Here is an 18,514-nt window from a genome sequence, read left to right as displayed (position 1 = left end):
AATCTTTTCAGTGTTCACTTTCTTCTAGGTCATTCCACCACTTTCAACAAACCATCTTGCTACTGTCCTTTCATGACTTCTCTTGGCTTGCTGTCAGGCTTTCCCTTGTAATAATTTACTGTTTGCTTCTTCTGTGTCTTCTTTCTTATGCTGCCTTTGCAGATCCAGTCCTCCCACTGGAAACTCTGCCTCCAGCCCACCAACCTCTTTATTCTACTTTCTCACCTCTCCTTTCACAATTTTGTTGAATTTAGTTATGTTGATAACTTTTAAACTAATTAATTACAGTTTTATGTCCTGTTTATAGCATTTGCCATTAGATGGTTATTAAGTGCCAAGCTCAAAATAGATGTTTTCTCTCAAACACCAGTGTTTCTCTGTTGACATCTCTATTATTTTACATGTTTTGCTGCTTCTGTTGGCTATCCCATGCACTTTATGCTTACTTACACATTCAGTGTTGCTTGTCCTTAAGATAATGTTTCAAAACCGAACAACTATTTATTTTTTTCTGATTCTCTTCTGAGAGATTTTTACTTGGTACTCAGTTGCTCTGATTAGCAGTAATCTAATTCAGCCTCTGCCTCATTAAAAGATGCTGTGAACACTGTATTAACAATAGTCATAAAATGAGTTGTAACAGCTGAAAAAATTTTATTGCACAGAATATGAGATATGTGAGAAGAGCTTAGAAGTTGTTGGAGGAACTGCTACTCTTTTCATCACCTAATTCCAGATTACATTTTGGAGCATCTGTAGTTATGTATCAGTGAATGTTTCACTGAGCCTCTACACAAAAGGCAGATACTTTTTACATGCTACCCATTCATATGGATTAACAAACAAAAACAGGAGCAAAAATATTCCTTTCTTATCCAGATGTCCAATATGTTTTGAAGAAGACTGAGGTGATCTTGATCCCATAGAAATCTCCATGCCAGCATTAATTTAAACCCCTTGAATTCTTTGTCCATTGGTGTTGGCAGTGGGCTTTGTCAGAAATACTACTTTCTTATCTGGAGAATGAACTTTAAAAATCTAATTGTCTTGGTAATGGTGCTTAGTAACAATTTTCTGTGAGGCAGTTCTCTCAGAATATTTCCTTCTATTTCAGATTAATTCCATAAATTTTAAACCTTTGGGTATTGGTAAGCTACTAAACTTTAATTTACAAGTGTCAGTTTGTTAATACACATCAGTTCCATATTTGTAAATTACTGTTGGCTTCTGGCTCCCTCTGAATTCCAGCTAGCTGCTAAGGTTTTTCCTACTGAGTAGAAGAGATCCTTGTCCTACTGAGTAGAAGAGATCCTTGTCCTTTCTTATTCTGAGATAATATATCATAGAGCAAGGTCCTGCAGAAGTGTGGATCAGCCCTGAGGCCACTGGCTGCCTCATGGCTGTGCATCTCACCAGGTACATCTGCATTCAGCAGCAGCACAGAGCACACAGGTATTATCTGCAAAAATTATAGTCAATGGCATTTTCAGCATCAAGCCCTTCTCTGACAACTCTGTATGAAGAGAGTGTGCTGGCTGAAGAAGGTCTTTGATGACAGTGCTGTGCAGTGTCCTCAAAGCACCCAGTTACCTCTGCACAAACCTAACAGCAAGAGGAAAACAAGTTCTGAGTTAATGAATCACGAGCAGAAAAACTTACAATCAGACTTGGTAGACACAATCATTCTCAGTCAAATCTGTATTTTTTGTTGTATTTCTCTTTAGTACAATACCATGAAATTCCAGCCGTCTTGAGTGCAGAGCTGTATTTAAGTACAGAGGCTTCCACAATAGCCAGCAATTCAAAGGCAAAATTGGCCAGGCCATTTTAAAACAGCACTGGAGTATACCAATAGACTCAGAGTGGATTTCATGCTGGAAGAAAGTTCAGCTACTCATTAAACCATAGTTTATAATGAATGAGAATTTAGAAAAATATTTTAGCAGCTATTCATCCTCACACCAGTCTCACTTCCAGCAATCTCACACTGAACCAGAGATGTAGCATAAAGACAAATCAAGTCCTTCACCAGCTCAGCTCTTCACAAGAGAAGGCAAGTTTGCTTTCTGTTAGTGCAGGATGCAACACAATGGATCTCAACTCTAAATTAGATTCTCTAAGCAGTGCTACAATGGAGATATTTAATAATAACAATTAGTCTGTATAATGTACTCTCAGCAGCTGTCTGTGATGCTTTTGATTGCAGTATGCTTTCCTCATCGCAGTCAGTACTACTGACACGCTGTTAGCAGCATAGCACCTCCTTTATATGCTCAGACATTGTCCCAAAATTAGAAATGATAGTTGCAGCTTTTTTTCCTTCTCATGAGAGATGTATGCTCATATTTGCAAGGGCTTGGTGCATTAAAAAAGAGATTACTATTACTATCTATGCTGGGTTTTTTTGAACATCATCTACTTGTTTCAGCACTTCAAAATTAACAAGTAACAGCAATACCCCACTAACTTAAATCAGAACCATATCCCAGCACCCACTCAATTTATTTTTGTTTTTAAGTTCTTCAAAAACACCAACTCTATTTTTCAAAATCCTAACTGTTTTTCTGAGCTGGTATTTAGCTGATTTTTTTTTTCCTGGCAGCACTGGGACTTGTATTTCCCCTTTGCTGGAATTGGTGCTCCTTTAGCATGGCTCAGTCACAGTTCTAAGCTCTGTTGTACTTTTCACTATACTGTCAGTCTCAGAAATTTCTTTATTCCACCTTGCTATTAAAACGAGATCCTGCTTTCAACTTCAAGTCAAGCTACAGTTGTGTTATTCTAAAGCTTCCTTTGGTAAAAAAAATTAGAACAAAGTCCCCATCAGCGGTAATTAATTTTGACAGTGTGGGCTTTGTAGCAATTCACAAACCTGTACTTTGTGCATCAGCATTCCTTATTATTCTAATTAAAGTGGAACATTGTGCCCTCACCAGTCATTAATGGGTTTTCATTTTGTAAATGACATTTGCAAAAGTTAAAACGGGCAGTTCATATGAAGTCCACAGGCAAGAGCGTTAAAATTAGCATCACCATAGCAACAGTCTTCCATCATTAGTATTCAGGGCAACAGCAAATGTTTTGTTGTGCTTTTGTTTCCAAAAAAAGATTTTTCTTCACTTGTCATTCATGAATAGAAAAGGCTCATATCTTACAGGTAAAATTATTATGCTCATTTTGATGTCACTATTTAAGAATTTCCCAATTTGCTCAAGGTATTTATTTTTCAAGGCAGAGGTTGAATTTCACAATCTCTACAGCCGTGTATGTCTAACCTCCTGAGCGACATTTATCCCTTGCCAGCCTGCTGCTCAATGGTACAGTTTCATAGAAAGTCTGTCACTTCTACTCAAGAATCTCTACCAAGTTACAGATTCTGCTGAGAATCTGTAAAAGATGCATGCACAACAAAACATGGTCAGTCCCCCTGTTACAGGGAGAGTGAATGTCCTCTGTGCTGGGTTTGGTGGTGAAGTGATGCTATTTATATATCATTATCTCCCCTTCTCAGGAACTGAAATATAAGTTAAACACATCATGTCTAGTGAAACAATATTCAAATATCATCTTGTCATGCACAGTTTAGAATTATGGAGAGAAGAAATGGCATCTTCTGCTGAAGGAGACCAAGGCAGATTATAAGCATACTCCAATGTCCTTTACTGGAAGAGGCAGTGCTGGCTACCTTTTTTCCTCAAAGTTTGAAGAGGAATTAATTGTCTGGAAGCACATTGCAGCAATATTTTGCAGTTTGAGAAACAGTTTAGCACTACATCTCCTAAATGTACCTAGAGGCATCTTGTTCACATAGATCTGGTTCAACAAAAAGCACATCATCAATACCCAGAATACAGTAGTTTTCCTCTAGAAACAAATATTTTGTATGCAGGCAGAGAGGGGTTAAGAAAAGCAAAGCAAGAGGAAAGATGTTAGTGGAAGTAGAGGATGAGCAGGGTGAGGTCAGTAGGACTGCTGGTTTGCTTCTCAGTATCCTGGCTTTTCAGTAATGAGCACAGATCAGGAGTAACTAAATGTTCTCTAGCATTATGTCTCTGGGTTTTAATTTGGCACAGGAAGATTCTTTCTTTCCTCTTCATCTTTGTAAAATACTTCATTTTGCATAATTTTGCAAAGATGAGTCTTTAACCAGTAAATACACTCTAGTGCATTATAAAAGCTGGGGGTGTTATTACCCATTTCATGAAAGATATTCTTGTATTTTAATAGATGGGGCATATTTTCATACAGTGATTGCCTCTCTAGTACCTGCCCTTGCAGTATTGATTAATTTTTCAGCTAGTAAAACCTGCAGAACTGGAAAACCCTTAAAATAGTGAATACTTATATACCTGAGGAAAGCATCTCCCAAATAAACAAAAAACTATCCATGGTGGGTTGCCATTTGGTGTTTGGCTCTTGGAGGGCTTTAACACAGAAGAGGATTGCAGTAACTCTGAGGTTCTGAAATATCTACATATATGTTTATGTGTTCAACTTCTTTCTTTTACATAAGTACCTTTTTACTAGCTCAAGTTCATTTACTCCCTGTGCTGATTCACTCCACCTTTTTTCTTTTTTTTTTGTGGCTTGTCAGATGCTTTCTGGGAGATACAGCATGCTAAAGTAGTTATTTTTCTCTTTTTTAGACTTCCATATCCTACTGCAGTGAAGATACTTACTGAACTGTAATATTTTGCAGAAGTTTGCCATTTGATCTTCACAGATAAATTTAGTGGAAGAGAGTAGCATCATAAAAAAGGAGTAATTTTCACTGAATCCAGTATGTAGTCTTCATTTAACTAAAAGGTTTTGTGCTTAGCATTCTGTCTGAGCAAGTTTTTTTGTAAACCTAAGTTCATTCCTAGTTTCTTGCATTGCTGAATCTTATAATTATCAATTAAGTAACTCACCTTTTTTAAATCAGCTTTGGAGATCTTTTTAGATTATTAGCTCTTTGCAGTGATTGAACTAAAACATCATTAGAAATACTTGCCTAAATTTCAAAGGATCGATAGCCTTGTTTATTGCAAAATTGACAGGCAGAGAATAAGGATCTGTGACAGACTACTGTTTTCCCTTCCAGACTTCATTCATTCTCACACACACCCTTGAGCAGTGGTGTGGCAAATGAGAGGAAATTGCCAGTTTCTAATTTATCCAAAACAGTTAAGTGCTGCGTTTCCCCAAATATACGTATATACTTTCTACTTAGGCAATCCCTGAAAAAGCCACTGAAGCTGTTCTTCATTAAAGATGTTTCTGCATTTGGTCTGGAAATACAGAAGGAGATGCACCTCTGTGAGCATGGATTTCAGACTTGCCATACTAATTGCAGATTGCCCTAACAGAGAGTAAACTTTGGAAGTAAAAGTAAGCAAATGAAGTATCCTCAATTTTCTGTTTCATAAATTATTCTTCTTTAAAATCATACCCAGCTTCAGTCTATAGAAACCCCAGAGAGTGGGAATAAGCGCCTTGCAGCTGTTTTCCTAAGTGTAACAGACTGTATTTTGTAGCTGGAAATGTCAATGATTACAGGAATAAAAAATAAAAACCAAGAGTTAGAATGACTAAACCAAAACCACATTTTTATTTCTCATCTATAAACTTTTAGTGCAAGTAATTGGGAATACAGGCATCTTGAAATTTTACTTCAGTGTTTAGAAAGAAATTTCTTCCAGATTTCTGGCAGTGAGATCTTTTTAGCCAGTAGGACACCACTGTTGAATAGCATGGCTTAGCTCTGCACTTCAGATTACCTTAAGTATTACCTGAAAAATAGAGGTTGGAAAACTGGTTCCCGAAGATTTCATACTGATGAGCTCACCATCATTTCCAAACACTGGTTTGAATTTCAGAATCTGAAGTCAGCTATTTTGATATAAACCATCAGGAGATTACGTTTCTGGCTATAGTTGCACTTACCTTTTTGTTTCCTAATTACTGCTTTTTAATGGAAGGGCTTATGCTTTTAATATGCTGTAATATTACTGAACAATTCCACTGCAGACAGTATTCTATATCTTTGTATTTGACAAGTATTTATTCCTGCACATTCCTCATTCTTCTACTTTTCTGCTATTTTAGTTGTGCTATGGCACAAAAGCAATTAAAACCTTACTAATATGGTTATTACATGTTAAAACTTACTTTCATATGTTATTATATCTTCTCCTGTTTCCAGTCTGAAGGAGGAATAAATGTTTCATTGTACTCTTAGCAAACTTGAAATGAGCAGAAGAACCAGAGGACTCACAGGTTATGGTGGTAGCAGTTTAGGCTCTCATCAGGCTTGCTGCCAGAAATTTGGAAATCTAATTTAAGTTCTGCATTTAAAGCAGGTTGCATGGATTGAGAGATATGTTCATTGATTTCAGCAAAGTTACTTCTTGTTTTTAGTATTCTAAAAGCGATCAGAATGTGGCTCTCAGCATTCCCTCTCATGTATCATGTTTTTTCACATCAGTGCCCAAAATATTGTGGAATAAACATTTGCCATGAGCAAAAGGAAAATCTGTATCTGTACAGTGTTCTCTTGAGAAAATCGAGTGCAAAACCCTCAGCTCTGCTTTGCTCTGGGGCATTTGTTCACCATTCTAGAAATAAGGAGTGGAAAAGAGTCTGTCAGTGTGAATCCTTTATCAAAGTCGCCTGTGAGAGAATGCCCACATCACGTGGTCTCAAATAGTCCTCTCTGCTTTGAATTGAGTTAGCCAAGGGGAATCGTTTCTCCTCTGTCAGTCCCACTTGGGTTTGGTCAGTGGGTGTATTTATAACATCCAGAGACCCCCCCAAACAATTCTTCTCTTGGAACACGTGGCTTTTAAAGTACTTAGAAACTTTTTCTCCAGTTTAATCCATTCAAATTAAGTTTCCACCGACTTAGAGAGACCTTTCTTACTCTTACTGGCTCCTCTTTTCTTGCTGTTACGCATTTTTATCTCCTTCGAATAGTCATTTAAAGACCTGAGAGCCCAGCGGTGCTCTGACACCTCCAGACCAGAGTTCTGCTCATCTCTTTAGCCAGTTCTGCGGCACACTTCAAGGACACTGACAAAGATTGCCTTGCCTTGCCTTACTTGTTGCATCTTGCAGATTTTCAGCTTTTCTCAACTTGCTCTTCAGTAGATCCTGCCAATAACTGTTAGACATTTATACCCAAACATTTCCTTAAGTCACAGCTGTTCTGTTCTTTGTGGGGAGGTTAGACAAAAAAGGCAATCAACCCAAAAAACATCTAGAAATCTGCCTCCTGCCTTATTGTTCAGATTTAGTTTTCCTGGACAATTGGCTTGCCACAGTCATTCTTCTCCAAGCTCAGTGTGCTGCAAGGCTCAGCACTTTCCAAAACATCAGCTCAAATACATTCTAATTTTATACTTTTCAGGTATAAAGTGATGTGTATCAAGTAAGAGCATTTGCCTGCAATTTTTGTTCGTTTGTTTCTGATGAAACCTTCCTGAATTACATAGCATATCCTTTTTGCCTCAACTAAGAAAGTAACATATGTGCTGGTGAATAACGAGTAAATCTTTTCAGTAAAATAAGAATAATTTGGGGTTCTTTTATCAATGCAAGCCATTCATAAGTGTAGCATGTACTGACAACCTTTAACACAGCTTCACCTCACAGATTGCCACAGCTAGTAAGACCAAACAGGTGGCAACTCCCAATCAGTGCCTTGTTATCTCTGAGGAGCTTTGATCTACCTAATGTATAATAAATAAGATACTGCATTTTAATCATCTTGCTGCTTTCATATCACTTGTCTTGCAAGTTCTTATTTACAATAACTCATCCTGACATTGTTGGAGTTTTTTTAATTAGATTTTTTTTGATCATTTATTTATTTTACCATACCTACCAGTAAACAGATGATACAGCAGCTGGAAGTTATTATACTGTATATCCACTGTTTCCCTATCCACCTTTGTCCTCTTCTTGTGGCTGCAAAAGATGTAACCACTTTTTTTCATTAACTCCACATCACAGAAGAGGCTGACCAGACGATCCTTTTAGGTTAAGATATTGGCTGACAGGAAATGCAGTTAGACCTAAAATTCCCCTTGTTTAATACATGTACTCCTCAGTGTAATGCTATATTGTGCCATTATGCTCCAGTAAAGACCAATTTTTATTTTTTTAACCAATTAAATAAATTTGAAGAGCCTCCTTAAAAACAGCATTCTCAGTTTTGCTCCTACATATAAATATATAGCAACCTAGGTTTGGTGTTGCAATTTTTTTAGCAATTTAGTACTCATACTGCTACTCAAATTCCGTGTACTTACCTGTGATCAGTCTGATGGTCTGAAGGCAGGGAGGATCAGAGCAGTTCATCTCTCTTTAAAAGGCATTATAAAGCCAATTATATTTACACAATATATAATAATATAGAATCATAGAATACTGCTGCATTGCTTATGATTAGGCATTCTTTTTATTCACTGAAATCCAGTGCTGAGTTTCTCACCAAACCATGCAATGTCAAACTTAGCATTTAATTAAATGTTGAGTTAGGAAAAAAAACCCTTTATATAACAGACACTTAATTTCGCTCTAAAAGGTATTTAAAATTATCCTCATAATTGCAAATTATACAAAAAAACAAAAGTAGGGAAAATATTATTTTAGCATAATGACCTAAATTAAGAAAGTAAGATCTGCCTGTTTCAGTGTTGGAGTTGGTGGCGGATTATATAAACTCAGCCCATCTAGGAACAAGCTAAAAAAAATAAAAAATGCATCAAATTGTTTTAAGCAAGAGAATGGGATAATCTGTCAAAGCGAGAACAACGTGTGCTCACTAAGGAATGCAGCCAAAATTTTGTTTGGAAGTAAAATTTAGCTCAGTGTGTAGTTTGCAAGGCACTAAAAGGGTTAGAGCATCGTCACTACACACTGTGCTCTTGCAGCTCACAAACTTGGCAAGATGCAGAAGTGTTGTGCGAATACAAACAGTCCAAGGGAGCAGATGAATATTCCTCTATATCCTACCTTTTACCAGTTTCTTACAGAAATTTCTACCTAAACTACTGCTTTGTATATAAAGAAAATCTAAGAAAGAAATGCTGGTATGCATTGAGAGTGCTTCCTCAATTTGATAATTCTGCCAAAAATTCTGCCAATTTACAGAAAAAAAAAAACAAAAACAAAAAAAACCCAAGTGGAAACAATAGTTGTTTTTCTTAGAAAATTTGACTGCTGCAAACTTTGGAAATTACATATAAATATTCAGCAAACTTCATTGCTAGTGACTTGGTTTTGTCAGATTAGTTGCTTTCTGGACAGAAAATTCCCTGCCTAAAAATTATTACTTCAATTACCAACTGATTTCTTTGTGAGGCTCATAACAACAGCTTGAGGATCTAGCACAGCAAAGAACTTGTGAGTGTCCTGCATGTGAGGTAAATCCCAGGCATTTGAGCTGATCTAGAACTCATCTGGCTTCCCAGTGTTGGGAGAGGCTGTAGCCATTTCCTAGGATGGATTTATCCTGCAGGGACAGGCCCAACTTGTTTGAAAAAGGTACCGTGGGTTTTTTTCAGCAGCTCAGCAGCATCAAGTCCTACATTAGGCCAGATAATTTGAAATGAAAAAAATTACATTCTTAAAATCAAAACTTATAAATGTGAAGGAAATCATGCTTTGGGTCCACTAAGTGGGAAGCAGAAGAATACCATGGCCTGCTGTAGGACCATCTACCTCTCAGCACTAAGAAAAGGGTCACTGTGTGAAATTTGGACCAAGAAATGACAATTATTCTCAGGGCAGACACACATAACAGTGTAACTAAGATAATATGCCACTAGAAAGTTCAAACAGCCAAAATATTGCCACATTTGGAGAGTTGCTATCTCTTGACTATTTCATAGACTAAATCGTTTAATTAAATGGCAACACAAACACAGCCCAAATGGCCTGGTTTTGTCCAAATTGAAAGCAAGTTTCATGTACATTGTTGGACATGGAAATAATTAGTAAAAACAATCACTTTCTTCATCTCTTATCAAAAACAGTGTACTATCATTGCCAAATGATTGTTTTCATTACATAAATTCCCTTTTAACTCTTTTTTCCTTTTAAAGCTCAGTGAAGTATAATGTTTACAATGAAAACTACCAGAAAAATAAAAATATGGCATAAAGTAAAAAAAGAAATTTATTTGGGGAATGGAAGACTTTTATTGATTAATACCTTACTCACAAACAGGAAATGCATTTCTTTGGTTTGTTTCCTAAATTGTAATTCTTAGAGCAAACCTTAATATGGAAAGCCACCAAAAATAAAACTCTCCAAAGATTTTAGTTCAGTATTAAATACCCTGGTTTGAAAAAAACAGTGGATTAGATGGGGTCTAATCCTCCACTCTCTGCTTAAGTTCTGTTTGGCAGAATTCTTAGTCTGTCAGCTTCTGCAAGTCTTTGGAAAATTATTCTTATCCTTAATAAATTATTTGCTCTGTTAGTTACCCTTAAAACAGAACAAATTGAGGGACATGGGTAGAAGGATAATAATTTGAAAAATAATTTCAGTAGAATTTTGAGAGTGAGAATGAAGAGCAACTGCAGCAATAAAACTGTGGAAAAGTAACAAGAGATTAATTTCTCAACACTGATAAAAATTAAAATGTCCATAAGCAAAATAAAATTTATTGCTAAAGAACAGTATTTAGAAATAGCATCTTAACCCTGTTTTATTTAAAATATAAAGTTAAAGGTCTCATTTTAAATTATTATTATTTCCTCTTGCCTGATGTGTATTAGTATAAAGGCATTAACTAAAGTGGTGATAATTATTTGCAAAATGACATTTTGTTCTAAAGTTGGCAACCACAGACCAGAGCTGTTGATAGTAATTAAAAAAAAAATTACCTGAAATATAATGATTTGAAAAAAACAGCTTATTTTTTTTATATGACAAACTGATTTTGTTATTTTAGGATTAGAGATGAATGCTCAAACACTTCTAATGTTTTATGAAAGTGTGACTTTAGAAGATCCTTCTTTCTAACTTTAATTACAGTTATGAAATCTTCCCCACAGTACACAATATGGTACCTATGTATTAAATTTATGCCAGTATAAAATAGCAAATTCTGGACACTATTAAGTAATCAAATGGCTTGAGTGCTGTGCTCTGCACTCATGAGAAATCTTGGTTGGATTTAATACCTTCTTTTTTTTTTTTCTGGAAGGAAGATGACAAAAACTGTATGATATTTCTTAGGCCTGATAATAGGAAATGAGGTATTTTGAACTTTTAAAATAATCTGGCTTTCTGTGTCATGCAGTGAGGGAGATGATAAAGATGGGTAATTTCACTTAGTGCTAGCAATAAGAATTTTCTCTTTAAGGCTGGACTATTTTAGAAAAAGCTGAAGATTTTGATATGGTAGATCTGTAGGTTGACATTTCTGATAATGTGTTCAGAGGAATTAGATGTAGCAGCAGGAGTCTAAGAATGTTAATATGGACCATAACCAATATTTAAACCCCTAATATTTTAGGGCTGTGTGGATTGTTCAGGATTTAGATTGCATCTTGAAAGCAATTTCCTAAAGAAGCAGAAAATAGTTCCAAATACAAATGTTTGTTTAGTTCAATGTGTAAAAATGCTCAGTATAAAAAAAGAAAAAGTATTTGGACTGATTTTGAACTAAACACATTCACCATTGTTCTTGATTCAATACTGGACTATCGCAGGTCCTTGAATTCATCTGTGTACCTTTGATCATAAATGTCAAGGCTCTGACTTGGGCAGCAGACAAGGCATTTCTGATTGTCATTGCAAATTTTTCACGGTGAAATTTGGCTGTGTTATGAGAAAGGAAATCATCATTTTGCATGTTTATTCTTTCCCTAAGAGATTCCATTTTCTGTCAAATTACTGAGATCAGAGAACTAAGTAAAAGTATGCCAGTAGAACTGCAAGCTATTTGAGACCTTGCTGAGTTGCACCGTGAGATGTTTGGCTCAACTGTAACATACGAAATACTGAAAGTGCACCTAGACATTGAATTCCACTAAATGCTTCAATAAGCATGAAGTTTAAACTGTGCAATATAGTTCAGAAAAACTTTTTCCTATCAGCTAGCACCCACAGATTTCTTCCCTGAATTAATTGCCAGCTCAGTGCTGGGGATAGGAGGAGCTACACAAAGATAGCTAAGTGTAAAAGCTGGGAGCACTACTTTGTAGGAAGAATCATATTATAGTGAAGTAAATGGAAGGTGCAGAAGCTGGCTGGAATTACATGGAGCATGTGCTAAAGCGTAAATGCTTGGACTTGCCACAGGGTACTTAAATGAAATCATTTTCATCAATTAAATCCACTTACCTCAAAATTCCTTTATATCCCTCTTTACTGAAGTGTTTAAGTGCTAACATACTTTTAGATTCAATTAGGATAAAATAATATCTGTGCCCCAGGACATGGCTCCATTACAGCTGACATTGGTTTGTCTGTCTGGAAGCCCAGTTAATGTAGGCATCTGTGTGCCTGTAGTTGTTTCAAATGTCTGTATATAAACACTAATTTTCACTCTTTGGCATGGACAAGATGAAATTGTTGCCACTTGCCATTAAAGGGTGCTGCCAGAGCTGTATGAACAATTGTCTCATTTTCCAGCTAGAGTATATTTTTTCATAGGATATTGTTTAGAAATGAAATAAAAAGTTCAATTTCAGAAATGGCAGATGAGAAGCTTTTGCTTTCTACCATTTGTTTCCTGCTGACCTCAGGCTGGGAGTAGTTGCACAACCCTGAACCTGAAGCTGCATTTCTATGCAAATAAATTATGAGAAATGTCACCTGTATCAGATGAAGGAGTTAGCCTGGATGGAATTACTGGTGAGGCCAGTTGGGTGTAGCTGCCCTGTCTGCCATCAACTTCTCTAGGCTGGTTCCTTCCTCAAGTGTAGTGCTCTGCTTTCTGGATCCCCATGGAAGACATTTAGGAAGGGAGAGCAAAGCAGTCTTGCCATGCAGAAGGACAAGGACTAAGCTTTGCTCATGTTACACCAAGGTACTGGGAGAAGATAAAAACTCTCTAGTTTTGAAACTATATCAATGTGATTTACCAGGAAGGGAGAACTATCCCTTTCTCACATTAAGGCTCTGTATGGCCCAGTCGAGGGGAAAGGTTAGCAGTAGATCTCAAACTGATCATTGCTAAGGTCAACAGCCTCAACGTCTCTGGGAAGAGGATGAAAAAGCCTGGTGTGTATATAAAACTAGGCAGGGCCTCCTGCATTTGAATAACATATTATATGTGGTATATTATAATAATTGATGAAACTGTAAGATAGGACAGATTCAACATATACTGTAAAATAAGAGAAACTACAAGGTTCTGTGAGAACACAGCAAAGCATCCATTGCTAAAATACAGGCAGAATACAGACAGCAAAACATGAATGCATTAATTCAAAGGTGCAAAGTCTGCCCAGCTAGTGGTCTGACTGGGAACTTGTCTGCATATAGCTGTCAAAAAATGCCATAGATTTCGTCATTCTCTTCTTTTACTACCTAACTGCAGCCTTACCATTGGAATATCCTAGTAAACAATCTCCAAGCATGATTTCAGTGGCTTTTTTTCCCCGAGGGAGTATTTTCTCTTCTATATGACACTTGCATAGAGACAGTTTGAAATAAAGTTCTCAATGCAAGAAAAAAAAATCTGTTTGCACTACATTAGTCACAAAAAATAGATTTAATAAAGTCAAAAATATGTGCATTATGGAATGCAACACAACTAAAAAGTAAATTAGTAAAAAAAATGAAGGCATTCTCCTTTAATGTCTGTGAAAGCTTTTGGAAGAGGGGGCAGCTTGTTAGAGATTGGGAATGCAGGGTGTGCAGCTGTTAGGATCAGGTTTTCTGGGCCTAAGTGAAGTTGGACTGCAAGGTACAGAGTTTCCTGATATTGAGATTTATACATTGATATGAAACAGTAGAGAACTTAATGATTTTGTAAGCCTGCTTTTGTGCTTTAACACATAATTTTATGCATAGAATGAAAGATTTTGAGGTGAAAAGAGAGCCAGTGAGTGAGAGAGTTTATGAAATCCTTCTTATTTTAATCCCTCCAGGAGGCAAAACAATAATTTATTTCCAACTGGGCATGCAAAGAAAAGAAAGAAATTGAGTTTGTCTTTGCTGCTTTGTTTAATTTATCCTTATTAGTCTGCATTTTTTTCTCAACCCTACTCTCTATAATGATAACCATTTATTTTGCCAATACAGATTCCTCAAACCAAGAATTTACTATGGTCTAATTATAATTTTTCAAGTGCATTGTAAAGATCAGCAGGCAATTTTGTTTGACCCAAGTTTTCGGTTGGCAGATTTTAAGTCTTTTTTTTAATATATACATTTTTCCCCTCCTATTAGCTTCCCAAAAGCCTTACTTCAGAAGGGGTTTTTCTAATTTGAGTTTTCTAGCAATATGTCAGCATTTTGTTTCTTGATCTCCTATTTTTGGGACTATTCACACTCCATCCCAGAAGATTAAGGGTTACTCCTTCCTTAATTTTCTTTCTTTGCTGTGGTTTCTTATGGAAGGGAGAAAAGAGCTTTTGCTATTTACAGGAGCTTACCTGAAGAGCTCACAATGCTGGTGGGATCGGGATGTGCTATCCACCCCTGCCAGCAATGTATGCAATCATACTCAACCTCAGGCCCACTCTGCTCCTCTTTTCAAGGTCATACACGTGGCAGTGGAGACTGAACACTCTGCTACTGTCACTATCACCTTAAAAAATAAATGTAGCCTCTCGAAATTTTTCTTTCCAAGATCTCCCCAGGCTGAAATTCATACATATATTTAATATATTCAAAATGACAGGCACCCTCTCATTCACCTTTTAGCAACAGCATGCAGTGTGGTGCAACATAAGGCACACACAGGCTGCTCCTGAGGCTCCATTGTACCCATCTTGTAGGGTGACTAAGATTTCACTTTTAATCAGGTGTCCTTACTGTAGTAAAAGCAAGTACAGCCCAAAGGAATGTGAAAACTGTGCTGCTGTGCACTCAGCAGGAACAGAAGTGTTCCTGTCACACATACCAGGTACCAACATTTTCCATACTGGGCATTACATTGCTGCAAGCTCTGTAATATTTACTGCAGATTTATTAAAAAAAAAAGAAAAAAAAAAAAAAAGGCATATATCTTCCTCTGTCTATTCCAAGAATATCTCAGTGAAAAAAAAAAAAAATCTTGTGAGCTCCATTTGCCAGTTACCTGCCTTAGAGTGCAGAGAATGAGCCCTGTGGAAGAAGAAGCACCAGCTTGTCATCCTTCATGTGTGACAGAGGTTGGGTTTCCCTCTGGACAGGGAGTGGTAGGCTCCTTCCCCAGTATCCTATGGTGTAAATAGCTGATTTTAAGTATACTGAGCTATGAATGTTTTACTAGGTCTTTAATTTACAGTTCAGTGTTGGGGAAAATGAATGGAGCATTTCAAAACTATTTTCTTCATTGCATTTACAGTATTTTAACGTGTTTTCAGTGGTAATGTGCAAAAAGGCAAAAAAAAAAAAAAAATCAACCCAAAACAAACTATCAGCATCCAAACTGGTATTCTCTTCTTGGCTGTTCTGAGAGAGCAATGAACAATTGCCCAGACACCCTGGAGGCGTCAGCCCTTGGAGCATATTTAAGACACATGATCCAGGAAAGTGCCATTGTGCCATCCCAAGTGATTTTTAGCATTTATTTACACCAAGAAAAAGAAAATAGACTCAAACAGTGTAACGGATTAGCCAGCCAAACACAGGGCACCACAATATCTTCTTAAATGCAAAGCAAACTAATCCACTGCCCAGATAACTGAGAAATGGTAAAGCCACACTTACAAGGAGGCTACACACTTCAGAGAGCTCTGGAAGCAAGACTAAGCTAATAGGAAAATGTTGTATCTTCACTTTCAATGACAGTAAAATTAAAGAAATGTTGCTTTAGTTTTCTAATTCCTAAAATACTAAACTTACAAGCAAACTTGTACCTTCAATGTCTACCTGAGTTTCAGGCAAGTTCGTACCCATTTCTGCAACTGCGTTTCCACATCTGTCTGTAAAATGGAGTGATGATGCTAATCTTGTACATAAAACCTACAGAGATTTATACTCAAGTGATAATGCTTAGGAATCAATTATTTTATGTTCATATAATTAGTTTTAATGTGTACATGACTCTTGCACTTTCTCCATCAAAAAGGGACAACATTCTGAGAAGAACTTTTTAAAACTGAAAAATTTGCTTTCTTAAATGCAGAAATCCCAGTGACCCTTTGGACAGCGAGCAATGCAGTCTCACTGACTGCAAATCCAAGTCATCTTTCTATTTTTCTTTTTTCCTGAAAGAGTTTTGGGGTAATAAGACCACTTCTAAATATCTTTCCTCATTTTTTAGGTAGCCATGATTTGCCTTTAAGCACTTGGTGTTATTAAATGTTGAAGACATAGATACATTGATTAGATACAGTCCAGGACAAAACAACAGTATAGGAGAAATAAACACGGCTCTTCTTCTAATTAAGGTCTCTGTATAGGTGCATAAGTTGACTGAATAGTCCTTGCATTAGAAAAGTACCAGAGGGAATTAAAACTCTGCTTACTCTGTAATCCTTATTTTTTATAGGGAGGTGACTACCTTTTGTCAAATAAATGGCTTAAAATTAAGTATGGCATGAAAATTGGCTTCAGTTACAAATGCTAAAATACAATGACCATTTACACTGCAAACAAAATATGTTTATGTAATAAATTATGGATAGTTTAAAAGTAATTTGGAGTAAGAGTGGTATTACTTGTGCACATTATACAGCAAAAATATAATTTTCAGGTCAATCAAAATAGCTAAAAGCTTTTGTGAATTTGGAGACAACAATCAGAACTACATTAAATGGATTTTTTTTAAAAATCAATTTATAAAGTCAATAGGCCTTAATCCCTTAATCCTTCAACATTCTTGTTTCACCCTGGATGTTCTTGAGTGAGTAATAGTTTGATTTGGGAGATCAAAGGGTTAATTTGCTTTTCAATTGGAGAATGACTCAGAGTTACCCTTTATTGTTAAAAAAAAAAAAAAAAAAAAAAAAGTGTTGTGTGGGTGTAAGGTAGGGAAAAAGAGCCAAGAAAATGGATTCACTAATTGGGGTTTTCACCTGCTGTGAGTCTAATTGAATACAATGCTTTATTTGTAACTCAAGGAGAAAGAAGATTATGCAAAGTATGAGAAATTCAGACTGGTTTTTAAATTCTTATTACTTGGCACTATTGTATGGGAAAGAAGACCAGCATGATAATAGCAGCATCAAGCTTCTGTTAAGGCAGGCCAGGAAGCTCCAGGAAGAGTGAAAATTGAAGGAATGTGTGTCAGGGAATCAGTGCTAGATACTTCTGAAGGAAAACAAACCACTTTTACTGTGAAAAGTCTGGCCTCTGGCTACCCGTCCCTTTGTATGACACGAGCAGCTGCTCTCTCCTTGGACTGAACCCTGAGGTTCCTCCCAGCTAGGATGAAAATCAACCTGTTTTAAAGACTTAATGAGAGTTTTGTCACTTCTTAAACTGGCTAAAAAATGCAAAAATGTGTGACTGCTGATATAACACAATTGACAGCCTTCAGCCAGTTTTTCGTGTCAAAACTAAGATTCAGATAGAGCAATTGATCTAATACCACTGAATTAAATGGAAAATTCACAGTCTAATGAGTTTTAACATGGCGATTTATGTTTACACAAAATTTATTCCTCTATTTTCTTTCCATGTTGGGGTGGTATTACAGATACAAGGTTACTGAAAACTGTGAATTAGACCTGTTAAAACAACCTAAATCATCTAGAAACTATGAGAATTTAGCATTTAATTCCAATAATTTTTATATTTACATTTGAGGGCCTGGGCGTTGAACCTCGATCATATCTCACATTAATGCTCATAGGGAAAAAACAAACAAAGAAAAAAAAAAAAACAACAACAAAAAAACAAACAAAAAACACAAACCTGTGGGCTTTCTTTGAACTGCTTGTTGAATTTTTCTTAAAATCCGATAATCCAGCTACATAGGGGAGCCCTAAATTTCCTGGTGCTTAGGCTAACATCCTCCAACTTCAGTGCCTGCTGACATCCATGTTACAGGGGTGGGATGAATTTTCCATGCTTCTAGGTGTGCATCTTCCCAGTGTAAAAACAGGGAGATTCTTTTGTACATTTGAAAGGTAGAGAATAGATTTGGATTTGATATTAGGAAGAAATTCTTTACTGGGAGGGCGGTGAGGCACTGGAACAGGTTGCCCGGAGAAGTTGGAGACACCTCATCTCTGGAAGTGTTCCAGGCTGGATGGGACCTTGAGCAACCTGGTTAGTGGCAGGGAAGGTGGAACTAAATACTCTTTAAGGTCCCTTCCAACCAAAAGCATTCTATGAATCTGATTTGAAAGACATTGGGTTTGGGGTGGCATTATCAGAAAACCATAATATGCAAAGCTTGAAAAACTACTTGGTT

The 18,514-nt window shown here is 36.5% G+C and overlaps 1 protein-coding gene across 11 annotated transcripts in view; it reads left to right on the top strand.

Moving 5' to 3' along the window:
• The window catches only part of DMD (dystrophin), a 978,823-nt gene that overhangs the window by 875,106 nt on the left and 85,203 nt on the right, over positions 1-18,514 (top strand). The window lies entirely within an intron of this gene.

Source organism: Sylvia atricapilla, chromosome 2 (assembly GCF_009819655.1).
Source record: "Sylvia atricapilla isolate bSylAtr1 chromosome 2, bSylAtr1.pri, whole genome shotgun sequence".
Taxonomy (NCBI): domain Eukaryota; kingdom Metazoa; phylum Chordata; class Aves; order Passeriformes; family Sylviidae; genus Sylvia; species Sylvia atricapilla.
This window is presented reverse-complemented; position numbering and strand designations above follow the sequence as displayed.